General features: G+C 42.6%; 2 long non-coding RNA genes across 2 annotated transcripts; one reads left to right on the forward strand and one right to left on the reverse strand.

The window, feature by feature from the left end:
* Window positions 1–602: 602 nt before the first annotated feature.
* Window positions 603–9314, reverse strand: LOC106566660 (uncharacterized). The gene is made up of 3 exons (XR_001319921.3): window positions 8932–9314; window positions 8127–8197; window positions 603–4789 (listed from the first exon to the last, which is right to left on the reverse strand). It is a non-coding gene; the product is annotated as an uncharacterized LOC106566660 (long non-coding RNA).
* A 123-nt stretch (window positions 9315–9437) lies between these two features.
* LOC123726197 (uncharacterized) lies at window positions 9438–19773 on the forward strand. The gene is made up of 5 exons (XR_006758506.2): window positions 9438–13792; window positions 14153–14297; window positions 14424–16250; window positions 17105–17244; window positions 18531–19773. It is a non-coding gene; the product is annotated as an uncharacterized LOC123726197 (long non-coding RNA).
* Window positions 19774–20244: the final 471 nt, after the last annotated feature.

The following is a 20244-nucleotide window of genomic DNA, read 5'->3' on the forward strand; positions in this document are numbered from 1 at the left end:
TGATCATGATTATTTTTCTCCATTACCCTGATAGTACCACATTAGACAATAAGTGGAGCCACATGTTAAGTTTGGGTTGGTAGAAACCTCTCATTGACTGTATGAAATCAATGTTTACAGTATGGTATGTGAGTCATGTTGATCATGCCATAGGCAATCATGCCAGGTTCTTTGAACTTCTCCAGGCATTTCTGATGGATATTACTTTACTATTGATAATCAGAAAAGGTGCTTTTGGAAGAAACAGAGGAAAGTACTTTAAACTTGGACATGTGTTTGGTGTTTAGAGGACTCGTTTCAGTATTTTGCAAAGATGTAGAGTCAACATTTTTCAATAACACGCATGCACACACACCTCAATGCCATCCTGCAGTCAATCTCAATGAGGACGGGGGCCAGGACAAGACCAAAAAAACAGACCCCTGAGCTATGGCTGCTACACCGGCAACATAAGGTGAGACGTTACTAGCCCATCAAATTATGTAATAGTCTTATCCTGATATTAATAATGAATAACATCAATGCAGGCAGGGGGTGTAGGGATGAAATCAGGCCTGGATATTAGTTATAGTGTAATGAACGAGGGGAGACAGAGCTGGTTTCAAGCGCAGGGCGCAGCAGGTGTTTATTGCAAAGGACCACAGGAGGCAGCAGGTATCTGGGTCCAGGGGCAGGCAGAAGGTCATACACTGGAGGTCCAAAAGGGCAACAGTACAGGCAGGGAAAAGGCTAGTAACGTAGTCCGGGAGCTCAGGCAATAGGTAGATAACAGGAAATCCGATAGGCTAAAGTACAGGCAGGGAATAGGCAAACAGCATCGTTAGTGAGGCAGGCAAAAAACGATCATACATAGGAGTAACTCACGGGAAGCCCAGTGCTCTGAAAGACGTGTCACAAAACAAACAATACCTCACAGTGATGGGGTCTAAAGAACTGAACTAAGTAGTGTGTGATAATGACATGCAGGTGTGTGAACAGGTGATTAGAATTCAGGTGATTGGGATCTGGAGAGTGAGCTGCGTTCAGGGGATCTAGGTGTTTGAGAGTGTGAGCTGGAAAGTGGGCTGGAAAGTGCGCTGTGTTTGAGGGTGTGAGTTGGAAGCAGATGTTACACATAGGGCCCCCAGATGGGGATCAGCTTTACATCTGAGGGGTAGTCTTACTGACCTCCATCCAATAACCCTCAATACACATCCTAGTGAGGTCATGAAATCTAGTGTCTGATGCACTTCTTTCTATGCTAACAGTTTGGACAATGTTTTGTGTTAAGATAACATGGAGAGGGAATATTTTGTCCCTCCCCTCCAGCAAAAACTCCTAAAATCTGTGAGGTTATCGCTTCTCATATTCTACACCTCGCCCTCCTTTAAAAGCTCCACCGCACCTTGGGGAGACAGACAGATCTGATTCTAAACAACAGAGGAAGGGGAAAAAAGCAACAAGGAACAAGCAACGTTAGTATATTACAGTATGCCATTTACCAAGAGCGAGGTCTCTCTGGCTGAACACAGTATGTGTGCCGCTGAGTGTAACCTGGCAGATGATGCACCATTGAAGAATATCCAGAAGAACACCATCACACGGTGGTGCAACGAGCACCTGAAATGTGTAAACAGGTTCATAGGTGACCTTCAGTTTGACCTAAACGACAGGCTGACTCTCATCACCCTACTGGAGGTCTTGAGCCATAAGAAGATGTTCAGGAAGTACAACACCAGGCCCACATTCAGACAGATGAGGCTAGATAATGTCTCTGTTGCGCTCGAGTTTCTGGAACAGGAGAATGTCAAGCTGGTGTCCATAGGTAAGTTAAATACTCGGGGATCAATTTCAGTCTGGCAGCCAGGCCAAGATAAGGAAGAAGATAAAGTCACACTTCTTTGGTTACACTTTACATGAGGTTGCATGGGGTTGCGTTGTGCAGATACCATATTTATTTTTACTTCTAGGTACCATTACTTGTAATTATACAGTATACAATTTGGCCAGTTTTCTATGATACAGTTCAGTCTTTGTTTAATGTACCTCACAGTTACTGTGTACAGTCATGTCATTGCACGTGTTGCCACAATTTGTTATATTATAAAAGTGAAGACTATAGGACTGTTTGATTTACCCTGGGAGATGTGTGATACTGTTTGTGTTAGATAACACTGGTTCTCCCATCCATTCTTGTGGGTATAATATGGTGCTGCCTCAACAGACAGTAAGGCCATCGTGGACGGGAATATGAAGCTGATTTTGGGGTTGGTGTAGATCCTACACTACTCCATCTCTTCTCGTTTACTGGAAGACGACGGCCAGGACAAGACCAAGAAACAGAACACTGAGCTACGGCTGCTGGGTGGATCCTGGACAAGGTGCCCGAACTGCCTATCACCAACTTCAGCCAGGACTGGCAGAATGGCATGGCTCTTGGGACACTGGTGGACGGACTGGCCCCAGGTGAACTATAACTGGATTTATGAAAACAACATCCAGCTTTGTTGTTACTGGGTAAGGCATACTTCCTATAGCTTATTTAGTCTATAACCTGATCTTTGATACTCTGTCTTTCTCCCTGCCTGCATGCCTGTGTCCAGACTGGGAGAGCTGGGACGAGGTACAGCAAGTAGACGATACCAGAGTGGCCAAGCAGCAGGCTGACGAGTGGATGGGAGTGCCACAGGTGAGTCCTTGGACTATCAACACTCTTGTGGTTTCCACATATTACATACTGAATAAACCCCTAAATCACAGGGGAACAGGGCTGACACTTCAAAACGTATGTGCCCTGATTTGTTATGAGAGTGGTCAGCACCCCTCAAGATCCCATATGGTTCCCATTACATTGGTAAACATTGGTGTAACTCTAGGAATTTGTACAGATTTCATTTTAGGTTTTAACTTCTCGGAACAGCCTCTGGGGGGTAATCTTTTGGCCTAGACATCATCACTCATTACAGAATTCACCACACAAACAAAGCTTTCAGGAAGTAGAGTCCTTTGCTCATAGTGAAAGGAAGACATGAAATGTAGCAGATTTACATCATGCACGTTGTTTTAGCTTGTAGGGGCGATGTCACTTTGCATGTGACCTGAAGAGGCCACTTTGGGGAATAATTGGTGCTAGCATAATCATCAGGAAAGGACATACAAACATTTACATAACCATTGTTTCTCTTTTGCATCCAGGTCATTGCCCCAGAGGAGTTCATCGACCCTGGTGTGGATGAGCAGTCCATCATGACTTACCTCTCCATGTTCCCCAAAGCTCAACTGAAACCTGGAGCCCCCCTCAATCCCCAATCAGGTTTGTCACTGCTCTACCCATCTTATGTTAATCAGCGCTCATAACAGGCAATCTGGCTAGCCTTGTTTTTACACAAAGGTGATTTGTGTTTTGAGGTTCTATGGACAAATCCTGGGCAATACGCTGTGCATGTGACCTGTGATGAAGATGAGATCGAGGACAGTCCTTTCATGTCCCACAAATGCCTGAATAAAAATAAATGCTACCCACACAAGACAAGTGCCTCCCTGCAGTTACTGGGTCCATTTGTTCTGCTCTATTTAGCATTTGGAACATTCTGCGCTTGTCCATGTATTTGGGTCATTCTGCGCTTGTCCATGTATTTGGGTCATTCTGTGCTTGTCCATGTATTTGGAACATTCTGCACTTCTCCAGAATTCGCATCTGCAAATAGTCTGGGTAGCCATTTGATTAGGTGTTCAGGAGTCTTATGGCTTGGGGGTAGAAGCTGTTTAGAAGCCTCTTGGACCTAGACTTGGCACTCCGGTCCCACTTTACTAAAGTTCTTTGCCATAATGAACTGTGCTAGATATGATGTACATTAGTATTCACTACAGTTATTACTGTTGTATATGGCCTTAAAGTAGGACTTATTCTATGTGTATATAATTCCTCTAACCCATTGATGAAGTCCCAGTCAATGTGGAGGTGGTTCGTAAAGAGCGGAGCCTCTATACATGCTACTACACTCCAACCACTCTGGCCAAACATGCTATCTGTGTGATTTGGAGGAGGGGTCAGTGTCCCTGGCAGTCCTTTCAAAGTAAGTAAAAATAGAATGATTAAAATATGAACCATTCAACAAGACAAATATATATATTTATTTGTCTTTGTCTGAAATTGTTGTCTATTTTAGGTGACCCCTGACAGAGTTAGAATAGAACCATAATTAAACTGCTCAAACATTCCAGCTAAAGGGCCAGGGAAGCCTGGTGAGCTGATTTTACACATAAACTCTCTATCTTCATTCTCATACTAATTGTATTGCATGCTGTACTGCAGGAGAGACGGACCAGGGATTTTCAGACAGCACTGATTTGTTGTACAAGCTTGATTTGCATGTAACCGGCCCGGCAGACTGGTCAGCTAATGCCTCCAATGTATGATGTCCACTACATCCAGAGACATTGCATTACTCTTCATTTAAAGTATATACTAACAGCTTTTATGATAACATTTGATGCTTTCATCCTTTTTTTAGGTCAAGGGTGGTTTCGTGGGAACCCTAGCAGAGTTCACCATAGACATAAACAGCTCCGGCAGCCATCGGCTCAAGGTGACAGTAGACGGCCCCAGCCCGACGAAAATAAAGTGTTCCGATAATGAGGATGGAACTTGTACAAGATAGTTCCTATAGGGTGGTATATCTGCTCCTCATCGCTGGTGTGTACACGCTACGGCTGAAGTATGGTGGGAAAGTGGTAGCCAATTTCGCCTCCGAGGTTGTTGTGCATCCGGCTGTTTACAAGAGGCAAGTGAAGGTGTCTGGGACTGGAGCTGAAAGGGAAGGTATAGTAGATTTGTCATAAAGCCTGGTGACTACGCTTATTGCAATGGATAGGAGTTCATAAGGCCATCGTAATGGATAGGAAATGTCTTAAGTTTCTCTATTTTTTTAATGTCACTATAATATTTTCAGTAATGTTGTTACTGTGACGTACTTTGTTGAATGATCTGAATGGTATATATTTTGACAGCAGGTCTGAATGGCCTTGACAGAGAATGTGACCCAGCCAGATTGTTTGCAAATGGCATAGGACTTCTAGGTCAGAGTAACAGTTTCAACATCACAACCAGGTGAGGCAGCCTTATGTTAGGGCCAACACTTCATTACAAAGCAATTGATTCCCACTGATAGAATAGCCATTTCAAAGGTATCTGCACAATCAGTATGTTATTATGGACATCTCTTGTCATTGTACATTGAAGTTGGTTTCTGACAAATTATATTGAATTCACAGGGGTACTCGAGCAGGTGGCTTGGCCATCACTGTGGAGGGCCCATTGGATGTGCAGGTCACCTTCACAGAGAAACAAGATGGATGCTATGTTATAGAGTACATCCCCAGTGTGCCGGGGCTTTATGACATCACCATCACCTATGGAGGAGAACACATTCTAGGCAAGCGTTTTCAGACTGGGAATATGTTAGTGGTTTGTGTGCCATTGATGCCCTTTATGTTACCATTGTTGTTAACGTGAGAATTGTAAAGAGACATATTTATCAGATAAGATTTCAACTTAATTTAAACTCATCATATATGAGCCCTACTAGTATTGAGTAATCTAAAATGGATGATATTTATTCAGAACATTAGACAAGCGTAACATACACACTGGGAGTTGAGAAGCAGGTGGTAAATTTAATAAAACAAAGAACATTGAATGATACACCATAGGAGTAGCGTCTTGACATGAGACACAATACTGGCTGGGGAAAGGACCTAAGGAAGTGCCTGATAAAGGGGAGGTAATGAGTGAGGTAATGGAGTCCAGGTGTGTCTCATAATGAAGCGCAGGTGTGCGTAATGATTGATGACAGGTGTTCTTAATGATGGTTGCCAGGACCAATGGTTAGTAACCCGGCGGAGGGGAGGAGTGGGAGTAGACGTGACATGAAGCTCATGTAAAGATTTGGTTGATTCCATCTATCAAACAGGTAGCCCTTTCAAAGTATCAGTGAAGAATGCTTCTGATGTCAGTGAAGTCATAGTGTCTGGGTCAAGCTTGGAGTCAGGAGTTTGTGTCAAAACTCCTCAGACCTTCACCATAAACTGTAGCAAGGCTGGAGAAGTACTAGCATCTGTGGCTGTTATGACACCAAGTGGTGGGTACAAATTATATCAAGATACTATACTCATCTTTCTATAATCACTCATCTATTTCAAATATACAGACATTTTGGTTGTTGCTTGACTAACCAGGTAAGGTAGAATTTTTGGAGGTGACAGACAATGGTGATGGGACATACTCAGTGGCCTACTACCCTTCTATGGTGGGTCCTCACTCTGGTGGTCAAATATGCCTATGAAGAGGCATTCTCCAGGTAAGATATCAGGGGGGAGGGGGGGTTTCAGAAGGGAAATGTTTAGTGTACATTTTTAATATAGTTATGCTGTACAGATGCAGGATCCTAATCTGACCAATTTTCCACAGCAAGAAAATGAATCCTGCAGCAACAGAAACTGGATTATAATTAACTGACATTTTTACAGGGGTTGGTACTTTTTTTGTTAGGGCAAGTCAAGACTTTAGAAGCCCTTTACACCTTGAATACAGAGGACATTTGCTGCAACAACAGGGTGATAAAATTTAAGATCTTATATCTGTATGTGAAGCATGATTTTTACAAACCATATTGCATTTCAGTTCTGTCATTTCTTATATGTTGCAGTCCAGTTGTGTTCCAAGTGTTGTGTGCCTACTAATGATGCCAACAAGTTGCATGTGTCTGGATCAGGCTTGGAGTCAGGAATTTGTGCCCACATTCCTCAGACCTTCACCATTGACTGGAGAGGCCCCAGAATCTGTGGCTGTCATGACACCTAGTGGTATGCATTTGGAGGTTTTATGCAAATCAAATTCACTACCGCATATCTGGTAATTTTATTGCTCTGTTCATGACATTGGATGCTATTTCTATTTACTTTACTATCTTTCTAATAAGGTAATATAGAGCTTGCAAAGGTGACAAAGAATGGGGATGGGACATACTTAGTGTGCTACTCCCCTTCCATGGATTCTCTGGTGGCCAGATGATGAGTTTCATAGGTGAGGCAATAGGATTTCATATTTTAGTTGCTGTTAATGTAGACTAGTCACATTGTCATTTTGTGATAAATTCAACTAGATTTTTCTGTATTTAACTGTATTGTAGTCCCTAAAACTTCCAAGTTCTACTAACCAATGACTGTAGCAAGCTGAAAGTTTGTGGGCCAGGCTTGCAGTCAGGAATTTGTGCAATGTTCCCTCAGATATTCACAATTGACTGGAGAGCCCCCCAGAGTCTGATTGTTATGACACCTAGTGGTGAGTATCTGTGTTTTGCAGTAATCTCTTGAGTTGGTTTCAATTAAGCTTAAGAATTTTACATGGGTGAAGTATTATGCTATTTTGATTTAAAATAACCAGGTGAGCTTGTGGCAGTAACAGAAAATGGGGATGGGACATACTCAGTAGCCTACTCCCCTTCCATGGAGGGTTCTCACTCTGGTTGTCAAGTATGAAGATGTGTTTTGCAGGTAAGACTTGTAAAAATAAAAGATTCATGGTATTTTGCACTTTGAAAAAAAAAATCAAGGAAATAATCATTTTATTTAACTAGGAAAGTCATTTAAGAACATTCTTATTTACAATGACGGCCAAACCTTTACGACGCTGAGCCAATTGTGCTCTGCCCTAATGGACTCCCGATCACGGCCGGTTGTGATACAGCCTGGAATCGAACCATGGTCTGTAGTGAAGCATTGAGATGCAGTGCCTTAGATCGCTGCACCATTCGGGAGTGTTAACATGTTCTTTACTGCATTTCAGTCTTTCCAACTTCCAAGTGCTGCCAACAAGTTGATAGTCTCGGTGTCAGTCTTGGAGTCAGGAACTTGCGCCCAAACTTCCCAGATCTTTACAACTGATTGTAGCAAGACTGGAGAGGCCCCATAGTATGTTGCTGTTATGACACATACCAGTGAGAAATGTAATTTCTATCTGACTTTAATCTTTTTTTATTTTATTTGACTGCCAGGTGGATTTTGTCTTACTTTATTTAGGTAAGATGAAAAGTGTTTCTTTATTGTATCTATGCAGGTAACATGGAGCTTATGGAGATAGAACTTACTCAGTGGCCTACTTCCCTTCCATGAAGGATGCTCACTCTCTGGTTGTCAAATATGGTGACGAAGATGATTTCTGCAGGTAAGATATGGAACAGTTAGATTCAATGTAAATGCACTTTTGTGTGCCTTTTTGACCAGTCTGTTTCAGTTCCTTGCCTTGTGCTCTCATGATGCCAGTAACGTGAGAGCCAGAGGTCTGGGCCTGGTATCTGGGTTACCTGCCAGCCTATCTTCACAAATCACCATAGATGCTACTGATGTAGAAGGCCATTAATCAGTGAAGATTACTGTGAGTTATAAAATGTTTTACGTAAAAGCCATATAAGCTTGAATCCCTTGTGGAGGCCACAGTCTAAGGTTTTATCACCAACACATTTTTACATAACATGAAACTACACTTAAACTTTTGATGCTATCACATGTTGCTTTACTTGTTACATGTTATCACAACTTCAGATAAGATCACATGAAAACATGTGTTTTTGGAACACTTCACATGTGAAATTAAGATCTATTTTTTTCAGAAGGATCTTCATAGCAAAAATGGCTAGCTATTATAGCTAGTTATATTAATCTCATCAACACAGTATTTATATTCCATAAATTGAAATGACACTGGCTCAATCTGCATGGTTTACAGTGGGTCACCTACAGCCCAGATCTACTGCCAATCATACAGCTGGACAAACGGCAAGAAAGCAACTTGCTCTAAAAGTGCAAGTTCCCTAGTAGTGAAATGCTAACTAGATTATTCATGAAGGGGAAAGCTAATTTCATATTATGCAAATTAACGTTGATAATACTCACGACCAGTCAGTCTCCAAACAAAAAAAACGGTTCTGCTTCTGTCCTGGACCTAGTCCACAGAAATCCACCATCCATAGAGGTAAGCCTGCTCGAGCTAGCTACCTTGTAGTTGTAGAACTAGCTAGCATTGGTAAGTTGATCCACTCATCGACGTCTCCGACGATATTGTAACTTGATTTGAGTTCTGACTACTTTGCTTTATTCATAGTTACTGTGAATAGCATCTAACTAGCTAGCTACAACTGTGGCTGTAGTCTCTCGACAGCTAGCGTTTTCTGTTCCTGTCTTCTGACTTACTGGTTAGGTTAGTAAGTGGGTAAAGCAGTAAGTGAAAAGACAGGAATAACAGCTATACCTAGTAGTCTCTCGAGGCTACTGCAGTTCGTGACATGCTCCGTCTGTTCTGCGTAGCTGCAATGCAACCTCGGTCAGCACTTCTATCCATTTTTCCATGTGTTAACATTTGATGTCTCATCCTAATATCAGGATCCAGAAGGGAGATCTAAAAAAAAAGCAAGCTGCTATGATATCCAGGATGGCACCCATCAGGTGTCCTATGTCCCTGACAAAGCAGGTAAATACACAATAACCATCAAATATTTAAATATAGTGGTGAGATCCCGACTTCACCATAACATGTCTGGGCCATTGCAACTGGGGATGCTGACAAGTGCATCATAACAGTTGAGAGACATGGCTGGTGCTGTATTGGCTCCTCTTTCAGAATCAATGTATTATTTCAAAGCAGGGTATTTTAGAATTATTTTGAGCTAAATTAGCCCCCGCCTTCTGCACCTCACCTTGTTAGCAGGTTGAATATCGTATTGATCAAATTCAAGTGATTGATCTATGATTGACCAGGTCCTCGATTAGGCTCCATCAGCACCGTGTAAGGAGATTGGCTTTGTGGTGAACATGTAGTCTGCCGGGATGGGGGAGGTCTCATGTTTGGTGCAGACCCCAGATGGGAAGGAGGTGGAGGCAGACATCCTTGAGAAGGAGGATGGGACCTTTGAGATCTGCCAGGGAACTACATCATATCAGCTGGGTTTGGAGGGGGAGTCTCTTTACCAGTCCCTTTGAGGTTGTGGTGAGGAACTGGTGCTGATTTCTGCACCTTTAAGTATTTTTGATTTGTCAATTTTATTAGGATTCCCATTAGCCGACACCAATGGTGGCAGCTAGTCTTAATTGGGTCAGTCATCCGACAGATAACAAAAAATACTTTAGACCAAAGACTTCACTATTTACATTTTAATAACATAAACATATGGTGTGTGCGCATCTATCAGTTACTCATGCATGTACAAAAAGTAGATCACATGGGGGCGAGGTGTTGCTTATTTGGTTTTTGAAATCAGGTTTCCTGTTCACTTGCACTAAATGAGTTGGGAGTTCTATGCAATCATGGTTCTGTATAATATTGTAAGTTTTTCCTAGAATTTGTTCTGGACTTGGACTGTGTGAAAAGACCCCTGATGGCATGTCTGTTGGGGTAAGTGTGTCAGTGCTGCAGCTTAAATTGTTTCTCCTTTGCACCATTTCACCATATGACTGGACAATAATCAAGCTAAAACTAGAGCCTGCAAAACTTGCGTTTTGGAGAGTGGGGCCCAAAAAAGCAAAGCATCTCTTTGTCACGGACAGACCTCACCCTATCTTTACAATCATTGAGTTCATATTTTTTTTACCATGACAGTTTATAATCTAAGGTAACACCAAGTAATTTAGTCTCCTCAACTTGCTCAACAACCATACCATTCATTACCAAATTCAGCTGAGGTCTAGAAATTAAGGTATGATTTGTAACAAATAGAATGCTCCTAGTTTCAGACATGTTCAGGAACAGTTTATTACTGGCCACCCATTCCAAAACGGACCAACTCTTTGTTTAGGTTTTCACTAGCTGTGATTGCTGACACATAGGGTTGAATCATCAGCATGCATGGACACACAGGCTTTGTTTAATGCCAATGGCAGGTCATTGGTGAAATGAGTAGAGGGCCAAGAGAGCTGCCCTGAGGTACTCCACACTTTACATATCTAACATTAGGGAAGCTTCTATTAAAGAACTCTCTATTCTATTAGCTATCATGGTTTCAGAGCTGATGTTGAAAAGCCATAACATGTTTTTTTTTTTTCATCAGGTAGTCATTATCGAAGGCTGCACTGAAATCTAACAGTACAGCTCCCGCACACTTATCAATTTCTTTCAACCAATCGTCAGTGCAGTACATGTTGAGTGCCCTTCTCTATAAGCAGGCTCAGTCTGTTTAATTTGTTTACAAAGAAATGGCATTGTATTTTGTCAAACACAATGTTATCCTACAGTTTACTAAGAGCTGGCAGTGAGCTGACATGTCGGCTGTTATATCAGTAAAGGCCGCTTTAACATTCTTGGGTAGCGGAATGACTTTGGCTTCCCTTCAGGCTTGAGGACTGTCAGTAGCTTTTCATCTAAGTTGTCAATGCCATGTTTGTCATTGTTCCATAACTATTTTTCCAACTCTCCCACACTTACATTGCTTTTCTTTCATTACATTTTTTTATGCATGAATATGATGGCTCACTATTCGTTGTTGGCATTTCCTGTCTAGGTTTGCCCACATTACTTAAATTGGCAACATCAATTGTCAATATTAAGGTCCCCAAGAAAGTAGACCTCTCTGTTTACACCACATACATGAACAAGCATTTTGCAAATTATCTAAATACTGACTGTTACTACTTGGTGGCCTATAGCAACGCCCCAAAATAAAAGCCTTTAGATGTGCCAGGTGAGCCTGCGACCACAACACTTCCATAACACTTGACACATGATCTTCTCTGAACATTATAGGGATATGGCTCTGAAAATAAAAAATAAAAAATTGTGTGTATTCAGAAGTTGGGGGACTTAAATGTCTTTCCCATGAAAACATGCATGAAATGAGTTGCAAAATGAATAGGAAATATACTCAGGTTGAAGGTTAAATGTTTTTAATTGAAGGACACTCTTTCAAACTTTGCTTTTGTCAAAGAACCCTCAATTACAACCTTGCAGACCTTTAGAATTCTAGTTGTCAATTTGTTGAGATAATCTGGAAAGATTTCACACCATGATTCCTGAAGCACCTCCCACAAGTTGGATTGGCTTCTTACGTACCATACGGTCAAGCTGCTCCCACAGCAGCTCAACAGCGTTGAGATCCGGTGACTGTGCTGACCACTCCATTATAGAAAGAATACCAGCTGACTGCTTCTTCCGTAAATAGTTCTTGCATAGTTTGGAGCTGTGCTTTGGGTCATTGTCTTGTAGGAGGAAATTGGCTCAAATTTAAATGCCATTCACAGGGTATGGCTTGGCAAAATGGAGTGATAGTCTTCCTACTCCAAGATCCCTTTTACCCTGTACAAACCTACTTTACCACCACCAAAGCACCCCCAGTCCATCGCATTCTCTCCACCATGCTTGACAGCATCTTTTATTTTGTGATCCAAACACCTCAAACTTAGATTTGTCTCCATAACACAACTTCCTCTGTCCAGTGTCTGTGTTCTTTTGCCTAGCTTAATCTTTTTTTTTTAATTGGCCAGTCAGATGGCTTTTTCTCTGCAACTCTGTCTAGAAGGCCAGCATCCCGGAGTCGCCTCTTCACTGTTGACATTGAGCCTGGTGTTTTGCAGGTACTATTTAATGAAGCTGCCACTTGACTTGTGAGGCGTCAGTTTCTCAAACTAGACACTAATGTGCGTGTACTAATGTACGTGTCCTCAAGTTTTGCCTTGAAGAATGGGCAACAATCCCAGTGGCTAGATGTGCCAAGCTTATAGAGACATACCCCAAGAGACTTGCAGTTGTAATTGCTGCAGAAGGTGGCTAAACAAGTATTGGCTTTGGGGGGGTGAATAGTTATGCATAAAGTTCTTTTATTTATTTTTTTTTCACAAATAAGATTTTGCATCTTTAAAGTGGTAGGCATGTTGTTTAAATCAAATGATACAAACCCCCCAAAAATCTATTTTAATTCCAGGTTGTAAGGCAACAAAATGGGGAAAATGCCAAGGGGGTGAATACTTTCACAAGCCACTGTATATTATGTATATAAAAAAAGGTGAATCTCAAGCCTGTGTGTCTTTTTAAGGTGATGTTTTTTTTGTTGCATGCTGGATCTGTTCTGTGTATGAGCTCAGGCTCCAGACAATGACTTGGACTCAGGATGTGATGGGCAGTAGTCCAAATGGAAGCAAAAAGCTTCTCTCAGAGATGGCCAGCCTTTGGTATGGACATTCTTCCCTTTCAGAGCGGCAGGAATATATACAACTTTTGGAGCTGTCTGTTTAATTGATGATTAAACCTGACCACTATGGGTGTGGGGCTCCCAAATTACTCTAACATCCTTTCTATAATTTTCTAGTTTTTATATAGTGCTGTTCATAAACATTTTAGCCCTTTGTTGCACCTTCTAGACAGCTTAATTTAAAAAGTTGTTGTAGCCCATCTTAGCGCCTCTCTCTACAAATGACACACAGCTCTTACATTGCCCTTAGCCGTGTAAACTGGACTGATACCCATCAACATTGTTCTGGCATACAGCTTGACAGAGGGGGAAATCAAAGGTGAGACATGGAACCCTGCATTGACGTTTTTCAACTTTTCATGTATCCTAGAAGTGATTTACCAGAGATTGGTGGAAAATAACACCTTTTAGCTGTATTCACAATTGCTCTCAAATTATTTCTTAAGTGAAGTACGTATGTCATCTGGTTTTAGAGCCCTGGCTGATGTAACTGATAACTGAGATGGAATGTTCACACTGATGTATGATCACAGAAGAAATCCTCCAAATGCACATCAAGGTTCATGGCACTGCTCTCCCTGGTAAGAATGTCAGGTTTATTAAACCCATTCCTTACATATAATAGAAAGGCAAACCATAAGCTATCCAATGTCTGATTACCCAAATCTGCATTTTAGAGCCCACTCCAGTTCTACTTGAACAATGCCAGTAATTCTGACACTGTGGCACATGGGGCAGGCCTAGTCTATGGCATGGCAAACAAGATCGCAGCTTTTACCATCTTCAACAAAGACTCAACACACTAAGAGTCCCATCATTAGCAAATGAGAAATACTTACTTTTGAACTTAAAAGACAAAACACACAATGAAACTAATACCACACCAAAGGTTTCTGAATCATACTGGAAGGCAGATACTATACATGTTCTTTAATCACCAGATGAACTGGACTTTTCCCTCGAGGGTCCGTTTAAAGCAGAGATTCACCTCACGAACAACAGAGACGGTACATGTACGGTCACCTACCTGCCAATGGTTTCTGGTGACTACAGAATCCTAGTACGACACCAGCAGGAGTATCTACGGTATGTGGTTGGTAGGTCTACAGGGTAGGAAGGGTTGAACTAAAAGTGAAATTAAGATTAAGAGAATGTAAGTACTTCACCACTTCACCTTTTGCTTTCTCACCTGTCTCACATATTCCTGTGCAGAGGCTGGTGACAGTGTTGATCCCCGGAGGTCCCGCAGGGTGATGTTGGGCACAGCGACTGACTTCAGCCTGGACATCACAGAAGAGGATATCTGCCTGCTCACAGCCAGCATCGTGTTTCCATCAGGCCTGGATGTGTCCTGCCTGCTGAGGAGGCAGCCTGACAGACACACAGGTCAGGGTTGAGGGCACTGGGGGCTAAGAGTGAGGACCAAAGCCTCGTGGACTACAGGAGAAGGCAGGCCGAAACAGGCCCCCATTGACGGGGCTGCAGTGGAGCGGGTCGAGAATTCCTCAAGTTCCTTGATGTCCACATCACCATCGAACTATCATGGTCCAAACACACCAAGACAGTTGTGAAGAGGGCATGACAACTTTTTTTTTTTTCCCCCCTCAGGTGCCTGAAAATATTTGGCATGGGTCCCCAGATTCTCAAAGTTCTACAGCTGCACCATTGAGAGCATCCTGACCAGTTGCATCACCGCATGGCATGGCAACTGCTTGGCATCTGACCGTAAGGCGCTACAAAGGGTAGTACGTACAGCCCAGTACATCACTGGGGCCAAGGTCCCTGCCATCCAGGACCTATATACTAGGCGGTGTCAGAGGAAAGTCCAAAAATTGTCAGTCACCCAAGTCATAGACTGTTCTCTCTGCTACCACAGGGCAAGTGGTACCGGGAGCTAAGTCTAGGACCAAAAGGTTAACAGCTTCTACCCCCAAGGCATAAGACTGCTGAACAATTAATGAATCAAATGGCCACCCGGACTACTTACATTGTCACTTTACCCTTACCTACATATAGAAATTACCTCGACTAACCTGTACCCCCGCACATTGACTCGGTACCGGTACCCCCTGTATATAGCCTCGTTGTTATTTATTGAATGTTTAAAACATAAAATTATACTTGCAGTGAAGCTGCTCAACAAACACATCCCATTAGTCGTCTAACAGACTCCCATCCAGAGCGACACACAGAAGCAACCAGGGTCAACAGATCTCCCACAAGGTCAAAAAACGGGGACCTGAACCAGCAATCCACCGGCCCAGGTGCCCAACTGTCAGCCCTCCAAGATCCCCCACCCCCACCACAGTTCCCCAAGAGCTGCCCCTCAACCATCCGAGACACCCCCCCCCCCCCCCAACAGCTATTGTTACTTTTATTATTTTTTACTTTAGCATATTTGGGAAATATATATTTTTTTACTCTTTCTTGAATTGAGTTGTTTAAGGGCTTGTAAGTAAGCATTTCACACTAAGGTCTACACCTGTTGTATTCGCAATGTGGGACAAAGTTGGATTTGATTTGGGGAAATTATTTCTGTGGGATGAATGTACAATCCCTTGTTTTAAAGAACAGTCTCACTCTTCTGCTGTGCAGGTACATCCTTCATCCTGAAAGAGGTGGGAGAGCATCTGGTCGACGTGATGAAAGATGGACAGCATTTGGCCAGCAGTCCCATCCCTCTCACCATCACCCAGTTAGAGATTGCAGACCCCAGATGGGTCAAGTTCTTTAGACCAGGGCTCGTGACGGGGAGCGCACTTTTGAAATGTCAGACTTTGTTGTAGATAGACAAGATGCAGGTGAGTCACAAATCTCCCCCTGAAACAAAAACATATCACCATGTGAATATTTTCAGAAATTCGACTAAGACTTTGTGGCTGAACAATTTATCAGCCTATGGGAGACTGACTCTGGCCATCAAGGGTCCCAGTACTGTGTAGGTCCAGACGGAGGATGGGTTCTGTGTCGTCTCCTTCTGCCCCACGGAGCCTGGGGCCTACACCCTCTCAGACAAATTCACGGAGGAACATGTGCCAGGTAGCTACACTATTTCTGTGAAGAAATGTTAGTAAATAGATTAGTTTGAAAAGAGAAGCTGTGTTTGTATTCAAACCGTATGTAATGTACACTACATGACCAAAAGTATGTGGACACCTGCTCATCAACCATCTCATTCAAAAATCATGGGCATTAATATGGAGTTGGTCCCCCCCCCCTTTGCTGCAATAACAGCCTCCACTCTTCTGGGAAGGCTTTCCACGAGATGTAGGAACATTGCTACGGGGACTTCCATTCAGCCACGAGCATTAGTGAGGCCGGGCACTGACGTTGGATGATTAGGCCTGGCTCCAATTCATCCCAAAGGTGTTTGATGGGGTTGAGGTCAGGGCTCTGTGCAGGCCAGTCATGTTCTTCCCCACCGATCTCAACAAACCATTTCTGTATGGACCTCGCTTTACGCATGGGGGCATTGTCATGCTGAAACAGGAAAGGGCCTTTCCCAAACTGTTGCCACAAAGTTGGAAGCACAAAATTGTCTAGAATGTCATTGTATGCTGTAGCATTAAGATTTCCCTTCACTGGAACTAAGGGGCCTAGCCCGAACCATGAAAAACAGTGTTCCGGAGTCCAATGGCGGAGAGCTTTACACCACTCCAGCCGACGCTTGGCATTGCGTAGGGTGATCTTAGGCTGGTGTGTGGCAGAGGTGACAGAGTGGCTATGTCAGAGAAGGCATAACCCACTTCCAGGGATCTGCAACTATCGCCAGTGTGAGCAACGTGTATGGGATTAACCTCAACATAGCAGGTAGAGGAGGAGCCTTCTGACCTAATCTTTTTTTAATGACGTCACGGAGTCAACCTGAGTGAGCTCTGTCTGCCATTTTACAGGTCTGGATGCCCGACACATTTCTGCCCATGTGTCCAGTCCCTCTGGGGCCATAGAAGAAGCAGACATCACAACAACAGAAGATGACATCTACTCTGAGCTTCATGCCCAGTGAGACGGGTGTCCATGCACTTAGTGTGAGGTACAAAGGCCAGCAGATCCCTGGCAGTCCTTGCCAGTACACTGTGGGTCTACTATGGGAGGGAGGACCAGAGAAGGTGCAGGCTTGGAGACTGGGACTTCAGAGTGCTCAAGCAAGCTTTCCAGTTGTATCCCTAGATAAGTTACTTATCTTCTTATGGACGCTAGCGTCCCACCTGGCCAACATCTGGTGAAATTGCAGAGTGCCAAACACAAAATACAGAAATAGTCAAATTAAACATTCATAAAAATACAAGTGTTATACATCAGCTTAAAGATGAACTTCTTGTTAATCCAGCCGCTGTCAGATTTCACAAAGGCTTTACGGCGAAAGCATACCATGCGATTATCTGAGGACAGCGCCCCGCTTACAAAAGCATACAAACATTTTACAACCAAGTAAAGGAATTACAAAAGTCAGAAATAGCGATTTAAAATTAATCACTTACCTTTGATCTTCATATGGTTGCAGTCACAAGAGTCCCAGCTACACAAATGTTTGTTTTGTTCAATAAAGTCCCTCTTTATGTCCCAAAAACTCAGTTTGGTTGGCAAGTTTTGTTCAGTAATCCACTGGCTCAAAGGCAGTCATGACATGCAGACGAATACATCCTAATAGTACCGGTAAAGTTTGTCGAAACATGTCAATCGATGTTTATAATTAATCCTCAGGTTGTCTATTGTCTAAATAATCGATAAAATTTCAACCGGACAATAGCGTTTTCAATAGAAAGGAAAAATAACGAAGGGCGCGCAATCGGTCACCCGCGCAAACCAGCTCTGCTTCTTTCTACAGTCCACTGAAAGTGAAAGAATGGTCTGATTCTTCCTTATTTTTCAGAAAACAAGCCTGAAACAGTCTAAAGACTGACATCTAGTGGATGCCATAGGAACTGCAATCTGGGTCCTATCCTATTACATACTGTATAGGCATTCAACTGAAAAGTACCCACATCAAAAATATCCCACTTCCTGGATGGATTTTCCTCAGGTTTTCGCCTGCCATATCAGTTCTGTTATACACACAGTCATTATTTTAACAGTTTGGAAACTTTAGAGTGCTTTCTATCCAATACTACCATGCATATGCATATCCTAGCTTCTGGACCTGAGCAACAGGCAGTTTACATTGGGCACCTCATTCATCCAAAATTCAAAATACTGCCCCCTACCCAAGAGGTTAAAGTACATATAAATGCATGTGGTTCTATGGTACTGTATGGAGTGCAGACGTTCTAGTTTGTGTGTGCCTTGCACATGTGTTGAATCTCTTTTTTTTCTGTGCAGCTGATTTCAGTATCTGGGCTCGAGGCAGGTGCCGGTAACAATGGAGGGCCCAGGTCAGGCAGAGCTCACCTTTGAGGACAGGGAAGATGGCTTCTGTGGGATCTCCTACATTGCTCAGGAACCAGGTATAGAAACACAGGCCTCACCTCCACATTGTCCCCTGACACATTCAATGTAAAACAGAGATTCACCAAAAATTATGCGTTTTCCTCTTGGTGACTTTTTTCATTTAACTAGGCATTTAACTAGGCAAGTTGGTTAAGAACAATTTCTTATTTATAATGACGGCCTACCCCGGCCAAACCCTAATGACGCCGGGCCAATTGTGCGCTATGGGACTATGAAGTGTCAGTCAAATTCAATGACGAGCACATTCAGGACAGTCCTTACCTGGTGCCAGTGTATGGCTCTGCTGGAGATGATGCATCAGGGTCGGGACAGACCAAAGGTATCTATCAGTACTATTATTTTATGGAGATTTACTGTCTCAAATGTGTCTTTCCATATCTCATTTAGAGGGGGAAATTAGGCGCACAAACTACATACGGATCATATCGTAACATTTTATCACCCATCACAGGTCATCTGATGAGGAAGGGTAATCAATGGCTGATTTGCATCCTCTCTATGGTCCTCCTTCCAGACTGATGCCTATAAGGTTGTCAGTAGCGGGCCAGGCCTGAGTGAAGCCTGTATGGGAAGGAGAAACATCTTCAATGTGGACTGCAGTAAAGCTGGTGAGCCTACATGGAGCTAAAGATGGGGACAGAGATCAAATATCTCCTTTTACAGATTGTACTTTAGGTCTCAGTTTTTGACTTCTTGATCATGCAAGTGTAACCCTCTCACCACAGGCTCGGATGAATCAGCATGGGAATAATCTCAGTAAATTAACTAAATTAACTTTTCCCCTAACTGTGCTCGTTAGGGGAAAACAAATTAGAGACTAGGTATATAACTAATATATATTTAAATCATAGATTACTGTTTCCAGAAAGTTCTCCCATGCAATTCAAAAGTGACTCAAGGAAAATACAACCACACACTGAATACAATTTGACTTGGATACTAGTAAATCTAAATTATCAGTCACACAATCAATCACACTATAAGGAAATACAAATCTAAGACTAAGAAACAGGCTTTCTGCTAAATGCAATTCGAAATCTCTCGATGTAAAAGTTTAAGCTCAACAACAATAGTGTAATCTTCTCCTCACAGCTTGAGCAGAGGCAGGAGTCCCAGAGCCCCAAAAAGTTCCTTGCAACAGCAAACCCAGAGTTCACGTAATTGGCCCAAAAACTTAACCAGGCTTCTAATTGACTAAACCAAGTCCGATTACTTCACATGAATGTAAGGTCAAAATAATTAAGTAGACAGTACAGTAAATAATTAAACCAACCTCTCAGGTAGCCTAGTGGTTAGCGCATTGGGCCAGTAACCAAAAGGTTGCTAGCCCAATCCCCGAACTGACAAGGTAAATATGTCGTTCTGCCCCTGAACAAGACAGTTAACCCACTGCTCCTAGGCCGTCATTTTAAATAAGAATTTGTTCTTAACCGACTTGCCTAGTTAAATAATGATTGACAGGTTGTTTATTTGAAGCTTGTACATGAAAGCCACACAAGTGTTTGATGCATTTACAAAATTATGCATTTTATCTAAACGCACTGAACTTTATTACGGCCGACAGGTTCAGTACACATCAATGCAT

This window comes from Salmo salar, chromosome 13 (assembly GCF_965601325.2).
Source record: "Salmo salar chromosome 13, fSalSal1, whole genome shotgun sequence".
In the NCBI taxonomy this organism is placed as follows: domain Eukaryota; kingdom Metazoa; phylum Chordata; class Actinopteri; order Salmoniformes; family Salmonidae; genus Salmo; species Salmo salar.